This window comes from Camelus ferus, chromosome 6 (genome assembly GCF_009834535.1).
Source record: "Camelus ferus isolate YT-003-E chromosome 6, BCGSAC_Cfer_1.0, whole genome shotgun sequence".
In the NCBI taxonomy this organism is placed as follows: Eukaryota; Metazoa; Chordata; class Mammalia; order Artiodactyla; family Camelidae; genus Camelus; species Camelus ferus.
The window spans coordinates 40,052,772-40,069,032 of NC_045701.1; the positions used below are offsets into that span (position 1 = coordinate 40,052,772).

Below are 16,261 nucleotides of genomic sequence, written 5' to 3' on the forward strand. Positions count from 1 at the left end.
AGCCCTCCGGGTTTGCCCCACTCCCAGGGAGCCCGGCGCCTGCCTCTCTTGTTTGTGATCAGGAGAGAGGCAGGAAAACAGACAGAATTCTTAGAATGCTATCGATTTGCATATTGTTTTGCATAAAATCCCATAACAAACTTGAAAACCCGGATCCCAGCTCTGAAAATGTAAATGGAGTTAACAGCACAGTTTACTACCACTTTCTAGGCTGGTCACCTCCCGGGCTTTTGAATAAAATAATAAACTCAGGAACAAATAAATATTTTATCAATGACTTCTTTTTATTTTTACCAAGTACCTTATTTCCTTTTCCTCTGCCATTTGACACAGGTCGGGAGGTTCAAGCCACAGAGAGACTGGGAGGATCCAATTGTAACTAAAATTAACAAGCATCTCCCTGACCCCTACTATGTTCAAGGCCCTATGTGCTCAATGGAGGGGGTTGTGAACAATGAAGAAATACTGGGTCATAACTCATCGAGCCCTGAAAATACTGTATTTTGCTGGACGTTTTCATCTACTTATCTTTCAAGCTTCTTACTAAAATACGTCCTGGAAGTCTGCCTTCAAAATTGACCACATGCTCATGTAAAGCCAATATATATCCCCCAAAAGATGATATTCTGTCTCTCACCTCACTTTTCCCACAGAAACTGCACATGTAAGGGAGAGATGGACACCAACGAGAAGACTTTTTAGTTATCCAAAGAAAGCTGATTGCTTTATGGATTTTTAAAAATTCCCTTTTCTACCTAACAGCAGAGAACAGAATCAGGAAAAAAAAATTCATAAATTGGGTGCAAAGCCATTTCTATATTTTTAATTTTACATTAGTTTTCACTTGGGTTCTTCACTTAAAAGAATGTACCGTTTTTGCATTAAGTTGTGATGTAAGCTACATTACAGTAGGTCTTATATTGAGTTGAACCAAAAAATAACTCTTTCTTTTTCAGTTTAAATAAAATGAATAAAAAAATAAAAGTACAATTAACATTTATTTTTTAAAAAAGAAGAGGAAGAATGTATAGCATTTTGTTTGTTTGTGTATTTATTTTGTACACAATCCTCAACAGCTTTTACACTTTCTTCTCTTCCCCATAGCCCCCCGCCTCTCTGCATCTGAGGGGAGAAATATGAAAGGAGAAATGGCATGAAGTCTGGGTCAAGAACAAAGAGTAGAATAGGGAAGCGATGCTGCTGCTACTGATGGAAAGACAGAGCTACATGGTCAGGTAAGAACCTGAAGAATGCTCAGGAGGAGCCATCAATGAGAACCTTGGTAAAACTCCTAGTTATACAGAGAGGAGGATTTCTGCTAAGATGGTGATAAGTCCGCACCCTTGATATAACCTTTCAGCAGGAGTTGTGCCAACTGGGTAACGGCTTGATTGGCCAGCCTCAAAGAGGCTGAATTTACACAGCAGCCCCTGGATGACAGGAGCCCATCATCTTTGGATCCCTAGCACCTAGCACATAGTAGGTGGCTAATAGTTACTAGGAACCTGGTGTCTGACCTTGAGTCTTGGCAACCTCCAAATGGGATTCGGGCATGTCTGGACTTGTCGGAAAGCCTTCAGGAAGGGTCTATTTGCATGAAGGACTGAGGATCCTCTCCAGAGAAATTTCACTGGGACACTGTCTGGCAGAGCAGCCTGGCCCAGAACAAAACTGAAGGGGCCAGTGAAGAAGGCAGGTAGGCATTCTGCAGGGTACTTGTCTCTTGACTTTGCCTCCCTCTCTAGCCATGATGGATGTTGAGTTCTGGGAGCAGGAGGCCTCAAGTGAAAGCTCAAGGGCTGCTCATCTAGGGCAGGGAGGGAAGCAGAGATGCAATACGAAAAGAGGCGAAGCCCCTCCCCAACTTGGGCTTGAAGCCCTGCATAACCAGGGTATCTTGGCCTATCCAGTGATCTTATTCAGGGGCATTATAGATAACCAGTGACCAGGAGCAGCGTGGTCTGAGGTGGCCTGAATGTGAGCACTGGAAGGCAATGGTTTGTAGTTTTTTTGCCACTTCGGGGGTCTGTCGTAGACCTCAGAAGTAAATATCCCGGAATTTAAAAGGAGGGACGTGACACATAATCCTTGGTAGCTGGCTGAAGTTTTTCTACCTGAAGCTTCTTCGCAGATGTACCTGAAACTTCTCAGAATAACTAGGAAATTTACAGAGAACCAGAAAACTGCAGTAGAAGGTGGAGGGGGCTGGTGGTCAGTAAAATACAGAAAATTACCTCCCAGAATGAACATGTTGATCCAGGACTTTAAATCCCAGAACTGGGTAAACTTGGCTCACTATTCATATAATATTTCTGTAATTTTAGGAGAAAGCTGTAACTAGTCTAGCTGTGACCAGAGAAATAGTCTATTCAGCAAGTTTTAGTGACTGCAACCCTTAAGCTGTTCTAGATTACTTTGGTTGCCAAGCATGGGCAGTTTAGAGAGGTATTCAATCCCTTCCCACCATCCCTGCTTGGCAGGGGCACCTATTAATCAATCAAGGGCCTCCCAATCAACTTGGGGCGGCCAGCGCTGCATTTGGCAGAGGAGCCTGAGACACCGTGACTGGCAAAAAAGCACAGAGTGTGATTACACCAAGGGGTGCAGACAGGCTGGAGCCATGCACAGGCTCAGAGGAGTCTGAGCATCAGTGACAGACACAAGCTCATGGTTAAAGTGCATTTGTTTTAGTTATTTGTCCATTAATTTGTGTCCTTGTCATAATAAATGTTAACATACTTTTCCTATTAATAACTAAAATTAATTTCCCTGTAATTTAAGTTCAGGAACATTGTCTTCCAGTGTACATCTGCAGGATAGCTAGAGTCATTTTCAGGCATGTGGATGAGAGGGGGGAAAAGAAGGAAGTCGAATTTCTTTGCCTTGGAATTTGAACTGGAAGGGATCCTAGTGGTCCAACTTCATTTTCCTACAGATGAGGAAACCACGGCCCAGAGGGGCTGGACATTATTAGGCAACCTTCCTGAAGAAGGAGTCCCTTGTCAGTGGAAGAGGAAGCCTGGATTGCTTCTGTGTTCTCAACTAGAACAGAGAGCATGCACTCTTGTCCTATTACGTATGTATGTGTGGTTTTTTGAAATGAGGTCAAATTCACCAAAAATAGTGTTCAATTCATTGGCATTTAGTACATTTGCAATATTGTGCAACTATCACCTCTCTCTAGTTCCAAAACATTTTCACCACTCCAAAAGAATATCCTGTATCCATTAAGCAGTTATTCCCCAATTCCCCAGCCCCTGGCAACCACCAATCTGCTTTCAGTCTCCATGGATTCTGGATATTCCCTGTAACTGGAATCATAAGATATGTGACCTTGTATGTCTGACTTCTTTCACATAGCAAAATGTTTTCCAGGCCCACCCTTGTTATACCATGTATCAGTACTTCATTCCTTTTCACAGCTGACTAATATTCCATTATTCCATTGTATGAATATATGACTTTTATTTATCCATCACAAGCTAATGGACATTTGGGTTATTTCCACTTTTTGGTTATCACAAATAATGCTGCTATGAGCATGTGTAGGTAAATATCTGGGTATCAGTCTTCAATCCTTTGGGGTTAAATACCTAGGAGTGGAATTGCTGCTGGATCATATGGTAATTCTACATTTAACTTTTTGAGGAACCGCCAGACTTTTCCATATTAGCTGCACCATTTTACATTTTCACTGATAACATGGGAGGGCTCCATCGCATCCTTTTTTATTTCTGATGAAAATAATTTACATTTCTTCTGCCCCTTCAACATCTTACTGTGACAGAGGTTCCCTCCCTCCAAGCTGGCTCCCAAATATTCTTTAAAAAATATTCTTTTATTGTCTTTGCCACACCACATCACCAAGAGGATTATCATTACGTTGAATGGCTTTAATGTGGGCGAAGACGATCTTATTTATTGATTAATCAAACACTTTTTTAACACCACATTCCAGGCACTGCACTGAAAGTATTATAAACATGATTTCTATCAACTCCTCTTCCACCACCAAGAAGTTATTATTTTCGCCATTGTGAAGATGACAAAAGCAAGGCACAGAGAGCCTAACAAACTTGTCCAAGTTCACACAGTGAGAGTTCACGCCGGACAAAATCTAAGAGATTCCAATGTGATAAAACTGGGGGTGGGGTGGAGGATCATTCTGAGCCACTTGCTTGGCATAGCAAGGATTTTTGCCCTTAAGGACTTTTTTCGTTGTAACTCTTAATTATAGCACTTTCCCCTGCAATAACAATTTTAACTATTGGTTTCCTTACTGATACTTGGTGTAGAAGGGAGATAAGCAAAACTTACCATAAGTTATGCAGTTGACTACATGAAGAGTAACCGTCCAAACTACAAATTAGGATTTGCTCCTTGCTCCATTCCAATTATGGCTGAGCGTTTCCAGGAATCCCACATATATGCAGTGATGTACCATCTGTTGATAGTAATCCTTGGTAATGATCCACACATCAGTCCACTGGGTTGCGTGGCTCACCCCTCAGGACACAGGATGTGCATTTAACTTAAATGGAGCTGGTGAAACAAGAAGAGAGAGCCTGAAGGGAATTTATGCTTGAGCTCACCACTATGAATTGGGTTTAGAGAAAGATGCATCTGAGTATGTCCATTCCCTGTGTAGTCCAGTCAGCCCCCTCCTTTCCAAGTCTAAGGGGATGGCAAAGAAAGTGACTTCCTATAATCCTTAATTATTTCTATGCATATGGACAAGTTTAAGCCTCCCTCATTTGTTCTTTGATAATTCTGCTGTGTGCAGATTCTGGGAAGTGCAACCTATCAGGAATATTCATTAGTATTTTCCAATTCAACTCTTGTTTAAGCTGAAAATGTCTAAAACGCATTGGCTCTGGCTCAAAACATGGCATCAATCATAAAAATACAGCAGTGTCAAATTTATATTAGTACGGAATATTTTAAAGGAACTTTTTTGCTTAGTTTTATAAAGCTTTTTCCAAAGGGGTTTTCATTCATTAGAATTTCACATCTTAAAGTAGTGTATTTAAAATAACCTTATTTTAGACAAGTTTTAGATTTACAGGAAAATTGTGAAGATTTAGACAGAGTTCCCATATGCCCCACACCCAGGTCCCCCTACTGACATCAGTTATTGGTATGACACATTTGTCACAATTTATGAATGAAGAGTGACATCTTATGATTAACTAAAGCCCTTATCATGTTCAGATTTCTTTTGTTTTTACCTAATGGCCTTTTTCTTTTCCAGGTTCCTATTGACATTGTACAGTGGTTGAAATGAGTTTAGAGGGTTTTCAGGAGAGTACATGCCAGCTCTGCCTTTTCAGCCCTTTAGCTCCTGCAGAAACTTCCAGATTCCCCAGGGCAGGAAGGAATGGATACCTACCTATAGAGCGTGTCTTCTTCCCATCCCTTAGGTTGGCCCACTGTTAAGCCCATTGCCCTGGCTGAGGCTTGATGGCACAGCTGGGAGGCCTCTCTTTATAGCCAGGGGGTCTCAGGGGTTCAGATCGCTGATCCCTCCCTGCCCCCTTCTGGCCTGGAGGCAGAGGGGGAAGGCAGTGCTAGAAGGCTCAGTGCCCTGGGGCTCACTGTTCTAGAAGACCTCGATTTTGTTCTCATATTTACCTCCTCTCTACTTCCGGAGGAGAAGCCTGACTGATCCAAGGTAGTGGGTCTCAGACCCCAGTATCCATGAGAATCACCTGGCAAGCTTGTTTAAACACAAATTGCCAGGCCCCACCTGCTCTGTTTCAGTAGGTCTGGGTAATGCCTGAGAATTTGCCTCTCTGACGGGGTCCCAGGAGCTGTTTCTGGTGTGTGTGGGGGTCACACTAAAGTCCACTTTTCTAAGCCAATCAGTTTATGGCATTACCCTGGTGACTTCTGGTCTAGGCCTGGGCAGGTGACCTAAAAAAGCCTAATCCAGTGGTTCTGGGCCCCGGGTGTACATTAGAATCAGCTGAGAGCTTGTAAAATGACTTCCAGCTGGGCCCCACCCCAGATGAATAAATTATTATTTCTAGTGAAAAGGCCTAGGTATTGCAATTTAAAAAATAAAATAGCAAAGAAATAAATAATACATTCTCATCATCACCAATTAATAAATAATGAAGTGATCAAGGAGAAATGAAATCAGCAATAAATAAACAATACAGCAGTGCTGGTGATTTTAATGGGCAACAGAATTGAGAACCACTGGTCTGCTCAAACTGAAAAGAACTTAGATTGAAGGGAAGGATCCAGCTTGTTTTCTTGTTAAATGTGGAGAAAGGAAACAGGCAGCTCTCTGGCCTCTGGCCAATGTCTAGTCACCATGAGTGGAGCCGGTCTCAGAATGAAGCCAACTCGGAGAGCATGGAATAGAGCATGGAAAGAACCTGGGATCTTGGTGACACTACTGGGCAGCTTATCTTACTATTCTGGGAGCCAGTCCTACCTCTGGACTTCCAGTTATGTGAAATAATGCATTTCCTCATTTTTAAAGCCAATTTAAGTCACAGTTTTCAACTACTAGTTGTCAAAAGCACTGTAACTGATAATACCAGAGAAATGGTCACCTGTAGCCACTGGTAAATTGTGTCTACTCTTAAAGATGTCACCTCTTCTGCACACTCCAGAGGACCAGTTCCTTCGTGACTCCATGGAGACCAGGCAGACGGGGCAGCGGGATGGTCTAGTATATTCTGTAGCTAAAGCTTCTTTCCATTTCCAGGCTGCACATTTCCAGCTCTGAAATTCTACTGTCTGTTTCTTCTCCTCAACAAAGGAAATGAACAGAATAAGGAAAGACCTGGCATTGTACCTCACGTTTAAAATATTTGTTTTCTTTTTAACTAAGCAAATAACCTCATACTAGTCAAATTGGAGGTTCCAACTGTACTCATCATGAACTGTTTTCTTAAACTACAAATTTGTTTTCAGGCAATAAATCCTTTTTTACATGTATAATAGGGAAACGTTGGTAGAACATAAATATTCAACACTGGGAGCTAGCTATAACAAAGTCAATGTCCAGCAAATGTTTTATTGCATAAATTTAGTACAGTGGGTTACAAAACTGAATGTGGAGTTAGAGTCCCTCTTTAAAAGAGATTGATTAATGATTCTGAATAACCAAGATATTATTAATGATTGTTTCTGGGTAAGTGGGAATATGGTAGTTTTTTTACGTTCTATTTTTATCCTGTATTTTCTAATGGGCACATACTGCTTTTGTAAAAAGAAATAAATATATATATATTTTTTTAAAGAATAATAAGGGATTGTTTTCCCTACTTAGAACAAATTTTCAGTTCTTCCGTGTGCTGGTCGCTGGCTTGCTGGTGCTGAGTACCACCCCTGCCATTCTAGGCACTGCTCTGTTGGAGGTGGCTGGAATCCTGTGAATTGCATTTCCCAGACTCCCTTGCCAGCTGGCCCAGTTAAATGCTGCCAGTGGGAAGCTCTGGTGGAAAACTGGATGAAACGAGGGCGAGACCCCCTCTTTTTCTTTTCTTTTTTTTTTTTTTTAAGCTCCTGACAGTGGCTGTGGCAGCAGCCAGCAGCTGTGGGTTCCAGTCGCCTTCAGCGGTTGCAGCAACAGCGTCCACAGTTAGGGGTGTGGCCAGTGTCCGCAGCAGCAGCAGCAGCAGCAGCAGCAGCAGCAGCTTCCTGCAGGCAGATGCCAGACTCTTGGGCTCTGATAACATCTCCACCTCCCTAGTTTCCTCCAGCCTTAGGAGTGGTCCTGACTCCCAGCAGATTCTTATTCCTAGGTTATCACCTCTTCCCCTTTTCCTTCCTCCAACCTTTCCAACACTTTTGTGACTGATTACTTAGGTTAAATTCCCTCCATTTGAAATACCTAAAATGATGTCTGTTTTCCCATCAGGACACTGGCTGCTATGCCTGCGTACTCTCAGTTCCTACACGGAATTCACCGACAACGCCTTTCAGTTCGACTGCCAAGTTGTCACTCCAACCTCTCCTCCTCTCCCTGTCTCCATGGCCACCACCGGTCCAGACCACCATCATCTCCCACGTGGATCACCGTAACAGCCTTCTCTCTCTCAGGTCTCCCCGCTTTTACACTTGCCCCACATCAACCCATTCTCTACACAGAAGCTAGAGCAATCTTCTTTAGACTTAAATAAGATGGTGTCACTCTGCTTTGTGAAACCCCTGCACTTAAAATAAAATCCAAACTCATTATTGTGGCCCAGGAAGCCCCAGTGATCAGTTCATTGTGCCTTGTCTGCTTCACCCATTGTGATCCAGCCACACCACATTATTTTTTTTCAGTTCTTGAAACAAGCCAAGCTCTTTCCTACCTCAGTCACGCTGCATATGTGTTATCTTCACCTTGGAATACACTTTTTTTCCTACCCTTCATGAGGGCAGCTTCTTATCACTTCCTCCATGTTATTTCTTCAAAAAGGCCTCCCTTATCACCCTGACAAAATAGGAATGTGTTCACGATAGTAATTCCAATACCCAGAACGGTGCCTGACACAAATCAGATGTTCACTACACACTGAATGAGTGCACTGCCTATTTAACTGTTTCTATACTCATGCATAGAACTCAAGGAAATCTGCTTTTTCAATCAAGTTTTTTACTGTTTGAGGTTTAAGTTATGTTTCCCTAGAGAAAAGGCTAAAAGTTAACTAAAATCTAAACAGTAGAAAGAAAAAAGTAAACATTTTGGAAAAACAGACCAAACTGTGAAAAGATGAAGAACCAAAAAACATTCTCATGATGCAGCAGCAAAATGTTCTACCAAATCTCATTTGGTCCAAATTCTTCTGTTGACAAATGTGCTTTGCCTAAATCGATTTCAGTCCACTAGCGAATGCTGATTCGGTTAGCCAGCTGGGTTCTGAGTCACTTTTAAGGCTCTACGAAGGACCAGCAGAGAATTTCACTTAGGACCAGACCTCATTCTTCAAACACTCTGAGCACTTGCATTCTTCCATCATTCAGCTGGGCATTCACTCACTGAGTCAGTCAGCAGATATTTTCTCGCATGCCTTCCACATGCCAGACACTACCAGGTGCGGGATGCAGAGGTAAACAAGATAGACAGGATTCCTGGGCTTCTGAGGCCTCCATGTGAAAAGGAGACAGTCAACAAGGAAGCACATAAAGAAGCACAATAATTGCAGAGAGTGATTAATTGCCTTGAGCAAACACAACAGTGCAACATAACAGGTGGTGAAGGTGCACCACCAGGTCATCGGCTGGAGAAACCTTCCCCGAGAAGACAGCACGTGACTGGCGGACACGGTGACCAAAAGGGGCCACGTTGAGACTTTAAGAGGCCTTACACACGGCAAGATGATGAGGGCCTCCCTCCTTCCCACCCCCCAGGCAACTGAAAATCGAAAAAGCCAACCACAGCTTAAAATCAATACAAAGGACGTCAACCAAGTTCTGCTTTCACCACCCCCACCCCCATAGGAACTACTTTGGGGGAAATATCTCAAATCAAATTCGTTCCAAAGTATTTTCTTATTTTTAGAGCTCTTTCTTGGCTGATCCTGCAAATATACCTTTAATCTGTGTGCTGAGTCACCTAGCACGTGGAGCCATCTATGCAAAAATCTGAGGAAAGAGGATTCCAGGAAGAGGGAAGAGCAAATACAAGGGCTCTGACAGGAGAACTTGGTGCCCGCAGCCTGGGGCCGCCTTGTGTGTTTTGGTGGCTGCTTTCACAGCCTGGAGGGTGACAGTCTCCTTTAACTCTGTTTCAGGAGACAATTGGCCTGCCTCACCCCAGCACAGCCCGCCTTGGCGGTACAACAGCACAGCAGACTCAGAGTTGGACAAAGCCTGAAATGCTGTGTGGCCCATTACAGAAAATGTTTGCTGATCCCTGGGTTTTACTTATTTATTTTTGTTCAAAGAATGCTATTGAGAGCTGCTGGAGAATTCTCAGCTGTGGAGGGAGCGTGGTTTCATGCTCCTTTTCCAAAAGCCAGCTTTGGCAGCTGTGTGGAGAATGAGGGGGAGGAAGGAAGGGTCCGGCAGAGACCAGGTAGAGGCCTCGGAGTTTGTAGAGGGGAAGACGCTGGGGCTTGGGGTCAGCATCACGTCTCCTAAAGGGCCAGCCCTTCCGCAGCTACAACACAAGGCTGTTCTTCTCCTGAAAGGGCTCTCATCTTTCCACACCGCGTCCACCATTTCGCAGTAGAAAAAGATGCCTTTTGAGACTTCCCGTCCAATGAGTCATCTTGAGAGGTCTCTGATGTACTCCTGCCCAGTATCCAATCCTGTCTACTCTTGATCAATGAAGGAAGGCTGCCTTTGCAGGAACCTCTGGCATTTTGGTTCCCTACTTAGTCCCCAGACATCTTGAAAGAGCCATGTGACCCACACATTGTGGAGGCTGCTGTCATTTGCTAGTTTCTCCAGGTGACAGGTTGGTGAGATCTCTGGGAAGCTAAGGCTGAGTTCTGGCACCCCTTCTGTGGTCCTTATGACAGGCTCGAGTCTTCTGGGGCTTTGCCGATGCACCTGCCTCCCTGTGGGCCTTCCCCTGCTCAAGAGCTGAGACTTGACCTAAGGCAGGCCTGCGTCTTCACCGTGTGACACACAGCATGGCCCCTGTTCTCTAACTTGAGAGCTCTGAGTCGGCCTTGGGTCTGCGTCTGCTTCCTTCTGAGTGTTGGCTCCTACTGGGAAGGGAAATGGAGTGGAGCTGTGTGGATGATGGCGCAATTTCCCTGATGGACTGAAAGCAGCTGGTTTCTACCATATCTCTTTTGCTTCACCCTCAGTATACCTGTATTTAAGGTTCAGTTCGATTTTTAAAAAAATTAACTGCTTTCCTCAAAGCATTGTAGAGTTGAATCTTTGCTGTGGGGACTGCCTGAAGGTGCTTTCGTTTTATAAGTCTGAAGGCAGATCAGAGGAAGACAGAGCCTGAGAGACGCCACAAAATAATATTCATAACAAGAAAGACAGCTTTATAGAACGCTTTTAGCTATTTTTATTCATTCATTCTGGGGGGTAGACTGCCATCTCCTCATTGAAGATGAGGTGGATAGTAGCTGTGTCAGCAGTCAGAAGAGCCAGGGAGAGGAAACAACCCTGGAGTTAGGATGGCTGGTCCCAGCAAAATCTTAGGGGCACCCCCAGGGCTGAGGTAACTAGGCTGACAGAGGCAGGGAGGTCGATGAAATGGATGGAGGCCACCGGACTTAAGCTGCAGAGGTCAGTCTTCATCTGACAGCGCGAGTGGTTCTGGAGCTTTAAGGAGAAGCTGGGGTGTGGGAGAGGCTGTGTAGCACCTGGGGACTCCCCGTTGAATGCAGAGTCGCAATCTCAAAGGTGTGGAGCACATCAGAATCACCTTGCAACTTTTGTTTTCGTTGAAATTGAGTTGATTTACAATGTTGTGTTAGTTTCAGGTCTATAGCAAAGTGATTCAGTTTTGCATATATTTATATTCCATTTGAGATCCTTTTCCAGGATAGGTTATTAAAAGATGTTAATATAGTTCCCTGTGCTATACAGTAGGTCCTTGCTGTTCATCTATTTTATATATAGTAGACACCTGTGCAACTTTTTCACCCTCTCAGTTCTGAGCCATCCCCACCCACACCTATCTCCCTCCACATCCTCCTCCTCTCCTCCCATCACCGCAGTGCGAACCTCTGTCACTGACAGGGGTGTGACTCCTCTTCGTGTGCCGGGGCCAGGAGTACATCCAGGTTTTATTGAGTCTGAAGCTGACACAATTTTAGGGGCCCTCTTTAAGAAAAAAAAATACAAAATAGCAAATATAAAATGTTTGCAAGTCAATACAAAATACACTCAATGTACCCCAGAGCCACAGACATATCTGCTTCATTCTTGTTAATAACTGCACACTACTGGACTGTAGGAATGCACCGTAATCTATCTATCCATTCCCCTACTGATTGATCTGTACGTTCTTTCCAGCCTCTTCCTACAATATGTAGTATTGCCGTGAGCACCTTTGTACATACATCAATTCCCACACTCAGAAGCATATTTGTAGGGAAGATTTCTAGAAGTAAAAAATCACTGGGTGAAAGCATTTGTGCCTTTGTAATTTCAATAAATATCATCAAATTACCTTCTATACAAATTGTTCCAGTTTACACTCTCACCAGCAGGATATGAGGGTTACTGTTTGCCATACCATTGCTGATACAATACTATTGTTTTATTTTTGCCAATCTTACAGATGGAAAATTATACATCTGTATCTCTCTTTTAATTTTTTTTTTTAAACATAAGTGAGTTTGGGTACTTTTTTACATGTTTGAACCACATCTGTGGGTTGTGTGTTTGGCGAACTGTTCATATCCTTTGCCCATTTGTTTTCACATTAGACCAATAACCCTACTGGTCTTTATCTTACTGAACTGTAGAAAGCCTTTATAGTTTAGAGAAATTAACCATGTAATATCTAATATGCAAATATTTTCACAGGTTTTTTTTTTTTTTAATTGGCTTTTGACTTGGCTTACAGGGGCTCTGTCATCAAGGTTTGTTTTTTTTTTTTTCATGTCATCAAATTTAGCCTCCCCAAAGGGGGCTATTTTAGCTATGGTGTAGGGAAGGCTCCTCTAGAGAGGTGGCACTTGAGCTCAAGCCTAAATTTCATACAAAGAGCAGGAAAGCCAGCCCTGGTCAGAAGGCTCTTGGGCAGGAATGTGCTTGGTGTGTTAGAACCAAAAGGAGTCCTGGCAAACAACAGGACAGTGCAGAAGCAGGAAACACACAGGACAACATGGGAGAAGCGGACAGGGCCCTGATCATGCAGGCTGTGACCGCCAGGACAGGAAGTGTGCTTAGCTTTAGGGCCCAGAGAGAAACCAAAACCAGTGGGAAAAAAGACAGAAAGGCAATTTTAGGTTCTACATGATTAGATGAACATTCTAATCATTCACTGTCCAGTGTGGAATGGGCTCTAGGAGTATTCATGGGTGAGTTTCCTGGCCCTGGAATTTTTCAGGCAGAAGTGTAACACCTCTGGGTGCAAACTGCAGTGGAGACTCAAGCATTAGATGGTAGTTTGACTGGGGGCACAGTTATCGTATATACATCCCTGCTTTCCCCTTTTCTCATGGCTTCTCCCCTTTTCTGTTCTTAAATCTTTCCTTCCTTCCTCCTTTCCTTCCCACCCTCCCTTTCCTTCCTTCTTTCCTCCCTCACTCCCTTTATTTCCCTCTCTTTCCTTCCTTCCTTTTCTTTGTTTCTTTCTCTTCCTTTCTTCCTTTCCTTCCTTCTTTCTTTCCATTATCCTCTCCCACGTGATGGTGCTGCCAGTGGTTTATTCTTGGCTCCACTGATAGCCTTAAAGGTCAAGGTGACATAGTGTTTACATGGAAATAACTTTCTATTTCCAATGACACCTGTTTATGGCTATGCTGTGCACGTACCTGGCACTGGAACCCTCTTTGACCCAGGAGTCCTCGAGGACAAGAACCACATCTTTTCCCTCCTGTGCTGTATCCTGGTTCAGAGACGTGGACCTACCAGATGCTTCATAAACAGGTGATGTTAATACACCTTCACAGGCTGTGTTTGCCACATGGCTGAGTGCGATGGTACAGTTTCCTCTTGATGGTTGAGATCTAGGAATAGGGAGGACAAAGACTGGCCTGAGGAATCAGAGCTCAAAATGGATTTGAAAGCCTTCCCTACAGATGAGGTCGAGCCACAATTATGGATGGGATCACTGAGTCAGAATGCAGGGGAGGAGGTGCAGAGGGGCAAGAAAAGAAGAAAAGACAGCCCTGAGGTTTCTGGCTTAGGAAACCTTTAGGCAGACAATGTCACGTGACACCAGAATTGGAGAGGGGCCAGGGTAGGATCTGACACGGAGATGAGAAGAGTTAAAAAAAGAAAAAAGAAAAAGAGGGCAGAGCAGGCTGTTCTCGGAACCTGGCACCAAAAGTGAAGCAGCCCATTGGGGGTGCGGGGGGAGGAGGCATTAGAGGAGTTTACACTGAGCCAGTGCCCTCACTAGGCCAGAAACCGCTAAGGCCTTTTCATATTTTGCTTCACTTTGTTTCACAACAGCTCTGCAAATTACAAATTATTATTCTCATCTTACGGTTGTGGAAACTGAGGCTCAGAAAACTGAAGTGACTTCGCCAGAGTCACCTAGTTGGTGAGTGATGGTGCTGGGATTTACACCCTGTCTGCTGCCAAGGCCTCACTCCTCTCACTCCATCAAAAAAGCAGTGAGTTCCCCCTGCTACTGCAGGACACTGGGCAGCCCCGGGAGAGACCTGCTGGTCTCCAGGTGAGCGGAGGATATGCCTTCAGCCAGGTGGCCTGGGCCAGCAGGTTTGCTCTGCTCTCAGCAGAAGGAAAAGAAAAATGCAGTTACAATCATTTTCTCAGCTTCTCTCTTCAGCCAAGCCAACAAGTTTGTTCTAGAGCCATGTTTTATCCAAATAAGATCTTAGTGTTTCCTCAAAGGAAGACATCAGTGTACTTAGTTTAGAGGCACTGATTTCTTTCCAATTTCTTATCTCCCTGTGGCCATATTCTCTCAACACATCTCTCTTCCACACACAGCAACCACGCTCATTTGGAACTGGAATCCTACATAAAGAAGGAAAACACTCAATAGGAAAATAAATCCTGATTTTTTTTTTTAAACCACCATGGATTTAGGGAGATGAGAGTGGTCTTTCTTCAAACACACTGCAGTACAATTAGATTCACAAGCATCAAGCATCCTAAATTTTATGATTTGCTCAGTTTACATTATAAAATTTACTCTCGCCTGGTCATAACACAATCATCTCACACATAAAATTACCTAGAATTTAGTTCCTTTTTTGGGTTGCTCCAGGTTTTTTTAGTTCACAGTTATTATGATTTGTCCTTCACACTGATTATAATAACAGATAGTAAACAGTTCCCCAAGCCGACGTTTGCGTAACTTTGGTGGTACAGGTCCTTTTGATGAAACTTGGTTAGGAAATGTGTAATCTCATACAAGCAGGTTTCCTCAAGACAAACCACTTTTGAAAACAAGTTGGAAGTTTTTGTCTTTAATTCCTGTTTTAGACATGTTATAAACATGCAAATTTATTTCTCAGTTGATTCAATCTGCCATCTCTAAATCTTTAGGGAGAATTACAGAAATGGAGATAAAATCTCGGTAATTTATTCAATTTTATCACTTCCACTGATTCCCATAAAAAGACTCCATCTGTCAAATTATCCTTTCTTTAAAAAAAAAAAAACTTTTATAATTTTCTTTATATGGGTATGTTGAAAACGAGTAGTTTAAGTATCTGTGTCATGAAAACTATTGACGTTCCAGTAAAATCTGTTCTTTCTAAATTATCTGTTCTTTAGCCTCTTTTGAAAAGAAACTTCAGCTCCTATCATTTGTTTATAATTTGCTTGTGCAGCTTGGGATTTATTGCTTTGGATGAATATATTATGGCATGTTTGGGAAGCATAGAATAAAATATTCTTACGTTAACATAGTCTGTGATTTGGATGCCAATCTATAATCAGTACATCTTTCTTTCTGAAATTTCTGCAGCCTGGTTTTATTGAAAGCACAAATAGTCAGCATAAAAAGAAGAGACACCTAGTTGAATCCCATCTTTTATCATATATCTTCAGCCTTGTTTCTGTAATCACAGGCTGCATGAATACCAATGTACCTGAGCATCTGAGCTCCCTCTGAGAAACACCCCACCACTACCAGGAGTTTTCTGATTTCTGATCTCTACTGGGCCCTCCTTGGACTAAGCTTTGGTCAGCACTCTCATCCTCTCAACAACTATACCAGGGCTTTCCTTTTCTCTTGAAGGCCTCACCTAGACTTGTGAACAAAATACAGAACGCCCAGTGAAATCTGAATTTTAGATAAACCATGGATACATTTTAGTGTATGTCCCATGCAATGTTTAACTCATCCTCTATTTTCATTTTTTATTTATTTTATTTTTAATATTTATTTAATTTAATTTTTTAATTGTAATTTGGGGGGGGGGCAGGGGAGATAATTAGGTTTATCTAGTTATTTATTACTTTCAGTGGAGGTACCAGGGATTTTATCCAGGATCTTGTGCATGCTAGGCATGCACTCTACCACTAAGCCATACCTTTCCCCAAGTCTTCTATTTTTATTTGCTAAATCTGACAACCCTACTCCTAACCCCTCTTTCTCTCTCATAGCCAACTTTGTCTCACAGTAAAATCTAAAGTCATTAGCAGGAACTTCCTCAACTTCCTGTCAACTCCTTGTCAGATTCACCTATCTTAA

At 42.9% G+C, this 16,261-nt stretch overlaps 1 long non-coding RNA gene across 1 annotated transcript; it reads left to right on the forward strand.

Moving 5' to 3' along the window:
- The first annotated feature begins 40 nt into the window (after positions 1 to 40).
- Positions 41 to 8,210, forward strand: LOC116664228. Its single transcript, XR_004320628.1, has 2 exons — positions 41 to 1,235; positions 7,877 to 8,210. It is a non-coding gene; the product is annotated as an uncharacterized LOC116664228 (long non-coding RNA).
- The last annotated feature ends 8,051 nt before the right edge of the window (positions 8,211 to 16,261 follow it).